The sequence below is a fragment of the Diceros bicornis genome, chromosome 12 (assembly GCF_020826845.1).
Source record: "Diceros bicornis minor isolate mBicDic1 chromosome 12, mDicBic1.mat.cur, whole genome shotgun sequence".
Taxonomy (NCBI): Eukaryota; Metazoa; Chordata; class Mammalia; order Perissodactyla; family Rhinocerotidae; genus Diceros; species Diceros bicornis.
In genome coordinates, this window is record NC_080751.1 from 37,476,610 (window position 1) to 37,489,366 (window position 12,757).

Here is a 12,757-nt window from a genome sequence, read left to right on the forward strand (position 1 = left end):
TATAAGGGATACATTGTAAGAGAAAAGCATGAGGGATGGGAAATACTGTTGTGGCCATCTATGTGCAATAATTTTGGAAGATAAAATCTATCATCCTATATGATTCTTTTTCAAATTGCTCCTTTTAAAAAAAAATAATGTCTGTTCTTGCCTTACAAGTTCTGTTCCTTCCTCTCTTTCTTTGAACATTTTAAAACATACTTAAAGTCCCTTTTGCATTGTGTCCTGGGTTATGAAGACCCCATAAAGCTTTTCCATGGCTGCCTTTGCTGGAGGTTCATGGGATTCACTGATTGCACACAATATTTAGTTTAGATTCTTGGAACAGGGCTTCTACATAATGAGGTTATTGTGAGAATTTGAGCTTGCATAGGCAGCACAGGATAAGGACTTTTATTTCTCTTAGTTGACTTTTTTGACATTCATGGGCCAGGGATGAGGGCATGGCTTGTGCTCTGTAGGGAGCCTAACTACAGCCTACCCCCATGCACAGGAGACTAAAGACTTGACCACCATCCTTTCCAGGTGTTAAAATCCATACCCTAAAATCCATACCCATTGCTCATAACACATAAGGACCACTCACCTCAGTGGATTCTCTTTTAATTTCTGACACCTGGAAATTTCTATTTCTTACTTATAAGCTTGGCTATGTACTCAAAAAAATGTTTTTAGTATCTAGAAATTTCATGTATTAGGAGTGAAAAGAGGATTTCCCATGTCTTCTTAATCCTTATCTTGACCAAGAGTCAACTGTGTTTCCAAATATAGAGTTTTGGATTACTGAATGTTTGCATTTAATGAACAAATAAGCTCTTCTTTACGGGTCACCTAACCTCATTGTAGGAGAAAATAAGAGAATAAGGCTTTTGTGCGGAGGAATAAAAAGGGTGTGGATGTATATTTGTGGAAACCTGTAAGGGAATGGAAAAGTTCAGAGCCTGCTAGATTCGGATCACAGATGTCAAGAACCCATCCTTGAAGAGTTGCTCCAAAGTGAGTCTGCTGCCGGGAAGGTACCCAGTGTGTGAGTCCAGGCGACTCTAGTGACAGTCACTGTTTCTATCCCTATCAACTGATCATCCCATCTCCAGATGGGTAGGAACTCTAAACTGTCCATTCTCAGAGCCCCTGACCGCCAGCTTCCTAACTGAGAAGTGAGGAGTAGCAACACCCTGCCCTGGCATGATTCTATCGGGCCACAGTGTTTGCCAAACCCAGAAGAATGCCTCAGAAAACTGAGGTGGACATTCTGGAAAACCAGCAAGGTTTGGGAAAGAACTCCCTTACTTTTACTTCATGGAGGAGCAAAGCATAATAGAGCACCGAGAACTAGGGGAGCTGGAGGGTTCATCCATGTCACAAGTGCAGAGATTTTAGGCCCAGGTGAGATATGAGGCAGTCAGAATCCTAAGGAAACTCAATCTAAGCCAGCAGAGCCAATTCTTAGGGGAAAAATGGGATTTTAGTAAAGTTAGCCTTCAGTGCATTTTCTCCCATCTCCCCCTCCTTTTGATGCTTACTCAAAGGAAATTATTTTCAGACTTATGTCTGAAAATGTCCTTTCAAATGGAGAGCCGTGAAGGTTCATACGCATACAACTGCTCTTGTATAAGCAAGATGGTAATGATAATGATGACACTCCAACCACTCCCCACTCCCCAAGGTCCAGTTAAATTCCCACCCCTGTATGAAGTCTTCTCTGTCAACTCCAGCCCATTCTGAACTCTCCTTTCCTCTGATCTCCAACTTATTGTCTATTCCACTCACTGGTCACCTCACATGTCTCAGGATTTTTCCTGTCATTGTCTCCAGTTGTTATTTATCTCTAATATTCCGTGTAAACTTTTAGTATCTTAAAGTTTGTTTTCTCTAACCAGATTATAGGATTTTTAAGTCCAGGAATGTATATCGCACATCTTCATTTTAATAATTTATAGCACTCACCATAGGCTGAGCATGACACAAGGGCTCCATAAATATTAATAAATGATAGCTTATTTGTTCACTGTTCTTGTTTGGAAGTTTACATGATATACCACATACTCAGAAACTAGGATGCTCTGGAATACAAAGGACCCTTGAAGAAGTGATTCAGAGTCACTATGTTTCACTTTCCCACCTGCAGTATGGAGATGACCGTACTTGCTGGTCTCTGCTACGCTAGTAGAGGAGAAGGTGGTCGTTATTGTCATTGCTTTTTAAATTATGTGACATAAATGTCTTTAAGTATAAGCTTACTGTAAAGTCTTGGCACAGGTGTACCTCACCTTACACAAATAACACAGTTCTGAAAAACTGGATAAAAAAAGAGTTTTCACTGATTTGTTGTTTGATATCATCATTTCAAGTTTGATACGGGTTTATCAGTTGTGAAATTAAATATGCGGTAGGGACTTGAAGAAAAGAAAAAACAACTTTGTCAGATTAACTTGAAATAAAGACCTTGTCCCAATTTGTATATTTATAAATCCAGACTTTTCCCCTGCACTCTCCCCCACTGACATCAAGAAGATCCATCAGTGATCCTCTCTTTCTGATTTGCATCTTCTCCATTCTTGCTTATCTGCTGCTGAACCCACCTGGTGAAACTCCAAATAGGATAAGCCAACTTTCTGACCTCAGGGCTCCTGTACCTTGAATATTGAGCTCCTGTGAGGATAATTAATCATACAGCCCTGTAGATTTCACATCACTTATCTCTTCAAACCTCACTGCTACACCACTCCCGGAACTCATAGTAGATGACTTTGCCTCCCAATTAGCTGGAAAAAAAGAAATATATATATATATAAATATATACACACACAGACACACACACACATATACACAAATACACAAATATGTGTGTGTGTGTCATAAAAAAGGAACAACCTCAACGAAATTGCTGCTCTGTTCAACCTCACCCTCATCGCCTCCCCAACAAACTTATGTAACTAAGATGTACTTTGGGTGTCCTCCGACCATCAGAGACTTAAGTAACTTGACCTAAGCCCTAAACCTCAATTTCTCTAGCTGTGAGTCTAGAGACCTTCCTTACGGCTAATGCAAATGCAAGACTTAGTTGCCTTTGCTTTATCTATTCCTTTTGCATCCTGTGTTTTGTCTCCAAAGAGACTCTGGCAGCCAGGATGCTCACCTTGGCTCCTTCACCATTTTCCACAGGAAATCCTATTACAAGAGTGATTTTGTGAATTTCACAACTTCACTGATAGCTTGACGAGCTATGGGGAGGATTCACACGGGACACACTTACTTCACCAGCACAGTGACCTTATTCTGCATCTCCTGTCTCAGAAGCCATCCAAAGCCCTTGCCCCTGACGCATGACCTTCCACACCATGGGCCAGTAAGTGTAGCCCATTTGCTAATGCTTCTCTCCTGAGGTTAGTCTGGCCAGTCTGCCCAGTCTCCAGCTCTTTGGAATTCCAAAACATAAAATTTTCAACATCTCATTGTACTCATCTTCTTTGCAACTTTTCTTTACTTCCATTTTCAGTGGGAAGGCTGCTTTTTATTTTTTTTCACTAGTTGAAGGCCTATTTCACCACCCATTCTTGGGTTTCTACTTCTCTTCCTCAAAGGCCTTGCTCTGTCAATTATCTCGTCTCTTTCCTTTCTTGAGACTCTCCCCACACCCTACAAACATGACAAGTTTATTTCCTCTTAAAAGAAACAAACAGCATTAAACTAAAAAGCTTCTGCACAGCAAAGAAAATAATCAACAGAATGACGAGACAGCCTACAGAATGGGAGAAAATATTTGCAAACCATACATCTGATAAGAGGTTAATATCCAAAATATATAAGGAACTCAAACAACTCAATAGCAAGAAAACAAAAAACTTGATCAAAAAAATGGGTGAAAAGGGGGCTGGCCTGGTGGCATAGTGGTTAAGTTCGCGCATTCTGCTTCAGCGGCCCCGGGTCCACAGGTTCAGATCCTGGACGCGGACCTACTCACCGTTCATCAAGCCATGCTGTGGCGGCGTCCCACATAGAAGAGCTACAACTCTACAACTATGATACACAACTACGTACTGGGGCTTTGGGGACAAAAAAGAAAAAAGAGGAAGATTGGGAACAGATGTTAGTGTAGGGCCAATCTCCCTCCAAAAAAAAAAGAGAGCTGAGTGAACATTTTTTAAAAAAATAGGTAAACGATCTGAATAGACATTTCTCAAAAGAAGACATACAAACAGTCAACAGATACATGAAAAGGTGCTCAATATCACTAATCGTCAGGAAAATGCAAATCAAAGCCGCAATGAGCTATCACCTCACACCTGTTAGAATGGCTATTATCAAAAAGACAAAAGCTAACAAGTGTTGGCAAGGATGTGAAGAAAAGGGAACCCTTGTACACTGTTGGTCAAATATAAATTGGTACAGCCATTTTGGAAAAGAGTGTGGAGATTCCTCAAAAAATTAAAAATAGAACTACCAGGGGCCGGCCTGGTGGCACAAGTGGTTAAGTGCGAGTGCTCCGCTGCGGCGGCCTGGGGTTCACCGGTTCAGATCTGGGTGCGCACCGATGCACCGCTTATCAAGCCATGCTGTGGTGGCGTCCCATATTAAGTGGAGGAGGATAGGCAAGGATGTTAGCCCCTGGCCAATCTTCCTCACAAAAAGTAAATAAATAAATAAATAAATAAAAATTTAAAAAACTAAAAATATTTAAAAAAATAGAACTACCCTATGATTTAGCAATTCCACTTCTGGGTATATACCCAAAGGAAATTAAATCAGGATCTCAAAGAGATATCTACACTCTTATATTCATTACAGCATAATTCACAATAGCCAAGATATGGAAACAACCCAAATGTCTGTTCAACAGATGAACAGATAAAGAAGATGTGGTATAAATATATACATAATTCACAATAGCCAAGATATGGAAACAACCCAAATATCTGTTCAACAGATGAACAGATAAAGAAGATGTGGTATGAATATATACAATGGAATACTAGTCAGCCGTGAGAAAGAAGAAAATCCTGCCTCTCGCAATAACATGGATGAACCTAGAGGATATTATGCTAAGTGAAATAAGTCAGACAGAGACAGACAAATATGATGTGATCTCACTTATATGTAGAATCTTAAATAAAAAAAGGGAAACTCGTAGACACAGAGAGTACTTTGGGAGTGGGTAGGGAAATGTTGGTCAAAGGGCACAAAGTTGCAGTCATATAGGAAGAAAAACTCTAGAGATCTAATATCCAGGCATGATGACCATGCCGAATAATACTGTATTGAACACTGGAAATATGCTAAGAGAGTAGATTTCAGGTGGACTCATCACATACACAAAAATGGTAACTATGTGAGGAGATGGTATGTTAATTAGCTTGACTGCAGTAATCATTTCACTATGTATATGTGTATCAAATCATCATGTTGTACACCTTAAATGTATACAATTTTTATTAAAAATATATAAATGAATGAAAAAAATAAACAAAAAATAAAAATTGTCTTCTATTGTACTTCCCTTTAAGTTATTATCCTATTTTTTTCTTTCTCCCTCATGATCAGGCAACAGAATTTTCTACATTGGTTTCTCCAATTCCTTTGCTCCTTCTCCCTCCCTGACCCACTGCACTGAACATGGCTTCTGCCCCACCAGGCCATTGATCTCTCACCTTGATCACCAATGACCTCCTTTTGCTAAGTAATGGCTAACAATAATAATCGTTAGGATTGAATAAGGGCTCACTATGCATCAATACTCCTCTAAGTAAGTACTCATATCTCTACAATCTCATTTGTCCTCCCAACAGTCATATGAAATAGATACTAAGATTATTCCCATCTTATCAATGAGAAAACAGCCTTGAAGAGGTAAGGTAAGGTGTCACTCAGCTATAAATTGCTGAGCCAGGACTCAATTCTTTTTGACTCCAGTACCAAGGATCTCTAGGTCATACACATTCTGCAAAATTTGACCTTGTTACCACTCTCTCTTTTGTGCAACTCTTTACTGTCTTAGTTTGCATGAGTTCACTGTCTCCTACCCTCTACAGCTTCTCAGTCTCCTTTCCAGGCTCTTCTTTTTCGACCCATGCTTTAAACTTCAGAACTTGCTGGAGTTCTGTTCTTGGCCCTCCTTTACTTCCACACCACATAATCTCCTTGGGCAGGTTCATATATTCGTTGGGCTGCTTTTACTGTTGTTTGCTGATGAAAATCAACCATGTCTCCAGCCAGATCACTCTCTTGTTCTCCAGATCTGAATATCTAAATGTCTCCTGGACATAACATGGACACAAAAATTCAACATGTTTTTAAATGAACCTATCTGTCTGCCTCCGCTGCCAACTCTCGCTGAAAAAATATGCCATATGAAGGGCGCTCTCATCTATCCGGTTGACCAACCAAGTCACCCTTAACCTTCATCTCCTGCAACTGTCACATGCAATTAAACAATCACCAAGACCAATAAATTCTACTGCCTAAATAACCCTCTCTCCTTTACTGTCACTTCCCAAGTTCAAGCCTATGTGATTGCAACAGTCTCCTCACTGGTCTCCCTGAATCCAGTCTTGCCATCTTTAATCCATTCTTTAGGCTTCAAGCTATAGGTTGGTTCAGATATACTCTACTTATCTCATTATCTTTGGACCAGCAGGTACTTGGGGCTTGACTACTGCTCTATGTGTCTCATTCTGGTACCCAAGCTAAAGGAGCAATGGCTGCCCATGAGTCCATTGTAGCGGGAGAGATCATTCCCAAATTCAAAGGTTATCAAACTCTCCCTTGATTAAAATTCTTCAATGGCTGTCTAATGCTCTAAGAACACAATACAAATGTATTATGATGTATTAGTCACCTATTGCCACAATGATACTGTGTAACAAACTACTCCCCCAATCAAAGGCTTACAATAACGGTCCCTTATTCTCCTGCTCACAAATCTACAGGTTGGCTACAACTAAGCTGAGCTAGGCTAGAATTCAGGGTCCTGAGCTCTAGGATCCAAGTATAGGAGGTAGATTAGGTTCAGATCTGTGCACAGCATAAAGGATCTTCACAATAAAATCTCTGCCTTGTTCTCCAAGTTTCCAGCACAGAACTAGTCTACAGTAGATGCTCACTAAATGTTTGTTGAATGGCTGAATGAAGCCAGATAGAGCTGGCTTTGGGGAAACCAAGAAGTTAATTTCTGTGTCTGCATCCCCTCCATTCTGCATGCTGTTTTCTCCTTTACAGTCTCTTGTATAGGAATCTGGTTCCCTTGTGATCACTTCCTCCTGCTCACTACTCTCACAAAGGCCATGCATCCAGTAATTTACACATTAATAAAAATATCAGTCTGTTAACCCTTCCAGATTTATTTGGCATTTAGAGCTCTCACAGAGGAATCTGTAGCAGGACTTTGACCCCTGCTAAAGAAATTTAAATCACCTAGCAAAAGATAAAGAAAAATTTAGCACTAAATAGGTGGCAAGTTATATTGTCCTCCAGGTAAGGATTCAGCTCCCGTTAGTTTATGATACAGATGTTAGCTCAACCCCCTCACAACCATGTTGCAAAATGTTTCCCTCAGCTACTTGCTTTATTTTAAGCCCTCCAGGATGAACTCTTTCTTTGAATGCACTGTGGACAAAGACAGCTGTCACAGACAACGATCTTCCCATAACACACCAACATTTATGCCAGCCTCCCCCATGATTAATCCTTCAGCCTGTGGTGTACACATGGCTTCTTCCAGTCAGATCCCAGAATGCCCCTAGAAATAGGTCGTCTGAAATAAACATCAACTTCGCTTCAAAAAGATTCTATGGCTATGTGGTCATAACCCAAAAAAAGAGTCCTTTGGGGAAACAGAACATGTAAACAGCAGAGCCCAGGCATCCTTTGCATCCTGTCCCTTCCTTCTCGGTGGCAACTTCATATTTGACCTCTCTAAAATCAACCACTCTCTGCTCTCTAGGTTGACTTTGGGCAAAGTCTTTCCCTCCTCCCCTGATTTCCGTTGCCTTAAGCCCCTCAACATAACACTCTTTTGCAAGAACATTACTTAAGTCATGTAAGCAGCAGGCTTGCTCCTTCTTCCTGATAAAGTTAGAAAACAGCACACACAACTAGGATGCATCTCTAAGCCAGATTACTGGGGGCAGGAGTAGTGCGGATGGGGGTGCAGAGGAAGCTAATATTTATTGAGCAATTTCCATGCACCACTGTTCTATTGTTTTACATACAGGATGTAGTTTAACCCTCATAACACTTGTCTGAGATATCTGTTATTATCTCCCTTTGTAAATAGGAAAGCTAAAACCCAGAGAGGTTAATTAACTAGCCCTTGGGTCCCAGCACTAGTAATCAGCAGAGACAGAGTTAGAACCCAAATCTGACCGTTCTCCATAATCCCTGTCCCCAACACCTGCTACACATCTCCATGATTGAGTCTCCTTAATGAGAGAATGAAAGACACATTTCCAGAATTATTTGGCAAGCAAGGAAGGGTTTTGACGAACCAATCTTCAATCAACAATCTTCCAATGAACAAATATGCATTCAAAGCCCCAAAAGAACTGAGCTCCAAGATAGGCACCATGGAGGAGACACGGAAGTAGGTGATGGGTTCTCTGACTTCCAGGAGCTTACAACCCAGGAGAGGAGAAAAGCTCTAGCATCCAGGGAATGGACAAGCGCTCAATTGTGAAGTATAGTTCAGAGATAGGACAGGCCACTGTGGGCTGAATAAGGAATGGATTAGTCAGGGTTCTAGTTTCAAGAAACTAGATTTAAGCAGAAAGAATTTATTTAACAGCTAGTGGGCAAAACCACAAGGAGATATCACTTCACACTCACTAGAATGATTATAACCAAAAAGACAGATAATAGTAAAGATTATTCGGCAAAGATGTAGAGAAATTGGAACGCTTGCACATTGCTAAATGGTGCAGCCACTCTAGAAAACAGTTGAGAAGTTCCTCAAAAGCTTAATCATAGTTATTGTAATTACCATACCAGTGATTCCACTGCTAGGTATATACCCAAGAGAAATAAAGATATAATATCTACACAAAAACTTGCGCATGAATGTTCATAGAGGCATTATTCATAATAGCAGGAAAGTAGAAACAACTCAAATATCCATCAACAGATGAGTGGATAAATAAAATGTGGGATATCCGTAGAATGGAATATTATTCAACAATAAAAAGGAATGAATTACCAATACATGCTACAACATGAATGAGCCTTGAAAATGTTATACTAAGTGAAAGAAGCCAGTCACAAAAGCCACATATTGTGCGATTCCATTTATATGAAATGCCCAGAGGAGGCAAACCTATAGAAATATAAAATAGATCAGTGGTTGCCTATATCTGGAAGTAAGAGGAGGAATGGCAAGTGAATGCTAATGGGTATGGGATTTCTTTTTCAAGGACGAAAATGTTCTAAAATTAGATTGTGGTGATCATTGCACAATCCTATGAATTTACTTTAAAACTTTGAATTGTACACTTTAAATGGGTGAATTGTATGGTATGTGAATTATACCTCAACAAAACTGTTTAAAAAAAAACTAGTGGGTGGCTTACGGAATCTCTGAGAGGCTGGAGAACCAGGCTTCGAGGTTGTGCAGGCAGAAGCAATGCTCCCAATTATCCAGGTAATTGGAACCGCAAAGATATCACAGCCATTACTGCTAGGCACAGATTGTCTTGCTTTCCCAGAGGACACTACCAACACAGAATTTGGCTGAGGGACCACAGCCATTGCTACCTCTGGAAGATTATCTGCCACTGCTGCAGCCCCCACTGCCACCAGAATGGATTCTGCATTGTCCCTGCTGCTTCTCAAGGCTAGTTTGGGGTGGGGACATTTCACTGGGAGAGCCCAGGTCACATGCCCACACCCTAGCTGCAATGGAGGCTGGGGAAGTGAGTGTCCGGCATTGTCAAGGTTGTAGGGGAAAGTGGATTGTGCCTTATAAGGGTGATTCTCCAAACACAGGAGGAAGGTGGCCACAAAGCATAACTGATGCTGCTACAGAAGGTTTCTCAAATTGGAAATAGCTTCAGTTGCTCTATGAGAGATGGACAGGATTTGGACCCAGAAAAATGAGAAAAGCATTGCAGCTGAGGAAATTTCATTAGGTAGGTGGTAATAAAAACCTAGGTTTCTCAGGTATTCACAAGGTCCTCCAACTTATGGAAAGATAAGACATGCAGGCATCTAATAGATGATACAGGAGGCAGAATGACATCAAGCTCTGGGCTGTGCAGTTGTAGGGACTTTAAAAGAAAGGTCATCTACTACTCAGGCATAAAAAAGACGAAATCGTGCCATTTGTGACAACAAGGATAGACCTTGAGAGCATTATGCTAAGCGACATAAGTCAGACAGAGCAAGACAAACACAATATGATTTCACTCATATGTGGAAGATAAACAAAGAAACATGTAGATACGGAGAACAGATTGGTGGTTACCAGAGGGGAAGTGGGTGGGGGGAAGGCAAAAGGGATAAGGGGCCACATATATATGGTGATGGATGGAAACTAGACCTTTTGTGGTGAATACAATGCAGTCTATATAGAAGCTGAAATACAATAATGTACACCTGAAATTTACACAATGTTCTAAACCAATATGATCTCAATAAAATAAAAAATTTTTTAAAAAGAAAAAAGAAAGATCACCCAAAGTAGGTTATTACAGGAAATTCACAAGGTCCAAATCGCTTGTCAGAATTTCTTTGTAGTCTGGCGACCGGAGATATCGATGACAACTTGAAAGTTAGACCCAACCAGTCCCCCAAGTATCAGGGAGGAGGCCCCCAGGTGGTTTCTTCACTTCCTTTGTTTTGTCCCCTTGCACGCATGGGCAGGAAACAGAGCAATGGAAACAAGGGCTGCTTTTGAGGTGTATTCAAATGGGGGCCATGGTGGCAGTTTGGGGGTGGGACATGTTATTTCTGGTTTAGGCTGTTGAGACTTTTTTGCCAAATGATTTCTTTTCCCCCTATGTCTGTGTCTCCTATGAACACAGGTTAGACTGATCCCTTTCTCAGACCATCCCACATCATTTCTTTCTATTCTTGAGTTCTGTTTGGAACTCTAAATCTTTGTTCCATCTGGGTAGCTGGGATGATGTAGAGCAGTCTGGAAGAGGGTCTGGCCCTTTCGCCATAGTTCATTCCATTTTTATGCTCCCTTTCTATCTGGCTTTTCTTAATAGCTTTGAGATGAATTTCCTTTCAGCCTTGCTCTGGCCTTGTGAAAGCAAAGAGTTGAGTTATTAGGCACAATAGGAGCATTTATTTATCTGGCTTTCATCAAGATAAATAACAAATTTATATAAAATCTTAGCACGTCAAAAACATCCCAATATATAAAAAATAAATGTGTTCTACTTAATGGTTTTGCAAAACTTTGCCATAAAATATCAACATGGTAAGTTAATTTGTTAAATGGTATTTTAACCTGAAGTCACTTAAGAGCACTAAGGGGCAGATGGAAGAGGTGAATTTTACGGAAGTCTCACTGTGGAAGTTTAAAAAAAAAAATCACCATGTCAGCGACATCATACATAAAAAGCAAGGGTGATGGATTCGCCATCAATAGATTTAATAGCAGCCAGAGCACCATTTGCTAGAAATTCACTATGAGTCTGAATTATTTTAAATAAGGCATCACACATAAGGATAAGAAAAAATTCCCAGCTCAGTTTCTATTAATTTCCCAGCCAGTAACTTTGAAATAGTGTAGAATTTACAGGTCAGCAGCAAAAACTCGCCCAACCAGGGAGAAAATGGACCATTTCTCTTTGGTGTTCAACAGAAGACCCCACTTAGGAGTTATTTCCTGATTCTTGAAAAGTCTTTTAACTGTATCATTTCTTAATTTTAACTGGGCTGAAGCAGCTCCCCACGATACAGGGAAATGTGAGTGGATTGAGTTGTCCCTGCATTACAAGGGCATTATCTAGGCCCCCGAAGGGCAAACTGCCCAGAATAGTGTTAAAAACTGTGTCCCACCAACCGAGAGAAAGACACAAGACACAAATGCTGGCTTTTGTCATTGGCAAGTTAGAAATGCTGAGCAAGTGGAAAAGAGAAATGTGTATGTCTAGGTTTTGCAGCCCACTAGAGGAGTTTGCCTTTCTCTTCTGCTTTTAGAACAGGCCTATCTTTGGGGCTGGGGATTCAGGATGACCATTTGGCTGGTTCTCACATTCATGAAGAGCTTCAACTTCAGACATTTGATGTTGTCATCAAAGGTCATCCATCCAGTCCCAGAGATGCACGGTAACTAAAAGAGGATGACATTCATCGTACAACTTTCATCTATTTCATGTCCTGACTGTGGTGCACTATATGTTAATAATGCAAACATTATTATACAAATACATTTCACTACATTTAACTTAAACAACATTAAAAACACACTACAATTCTTTGAAACGCAATTTTGCAATTTTTAATTCATTTTCTATACCAAGAGCCTCAATAAATAAATAAATAAAAGGACAAAAGAGAGAAAGAAAATGGTCCGAGCCTCTCTCACCTTCTGAGAGACCTCATCTAGAAGATTATGTTTATCTTGCTAAGGATGAGATGCTATACATTTGACTCAATTTAATTTGTTTCAGTTACTAACCAATCTTTAAGACCTTCAGTTATAGAGACAATAAAAGCAATCTGTAAATAAAAATAATAGTCACTATTTAGTGAGCGCCAACTACATGCTAGCCACTGTACTAGACTTTTTCTGTTATTTTCTTTAATCCAGGACAGC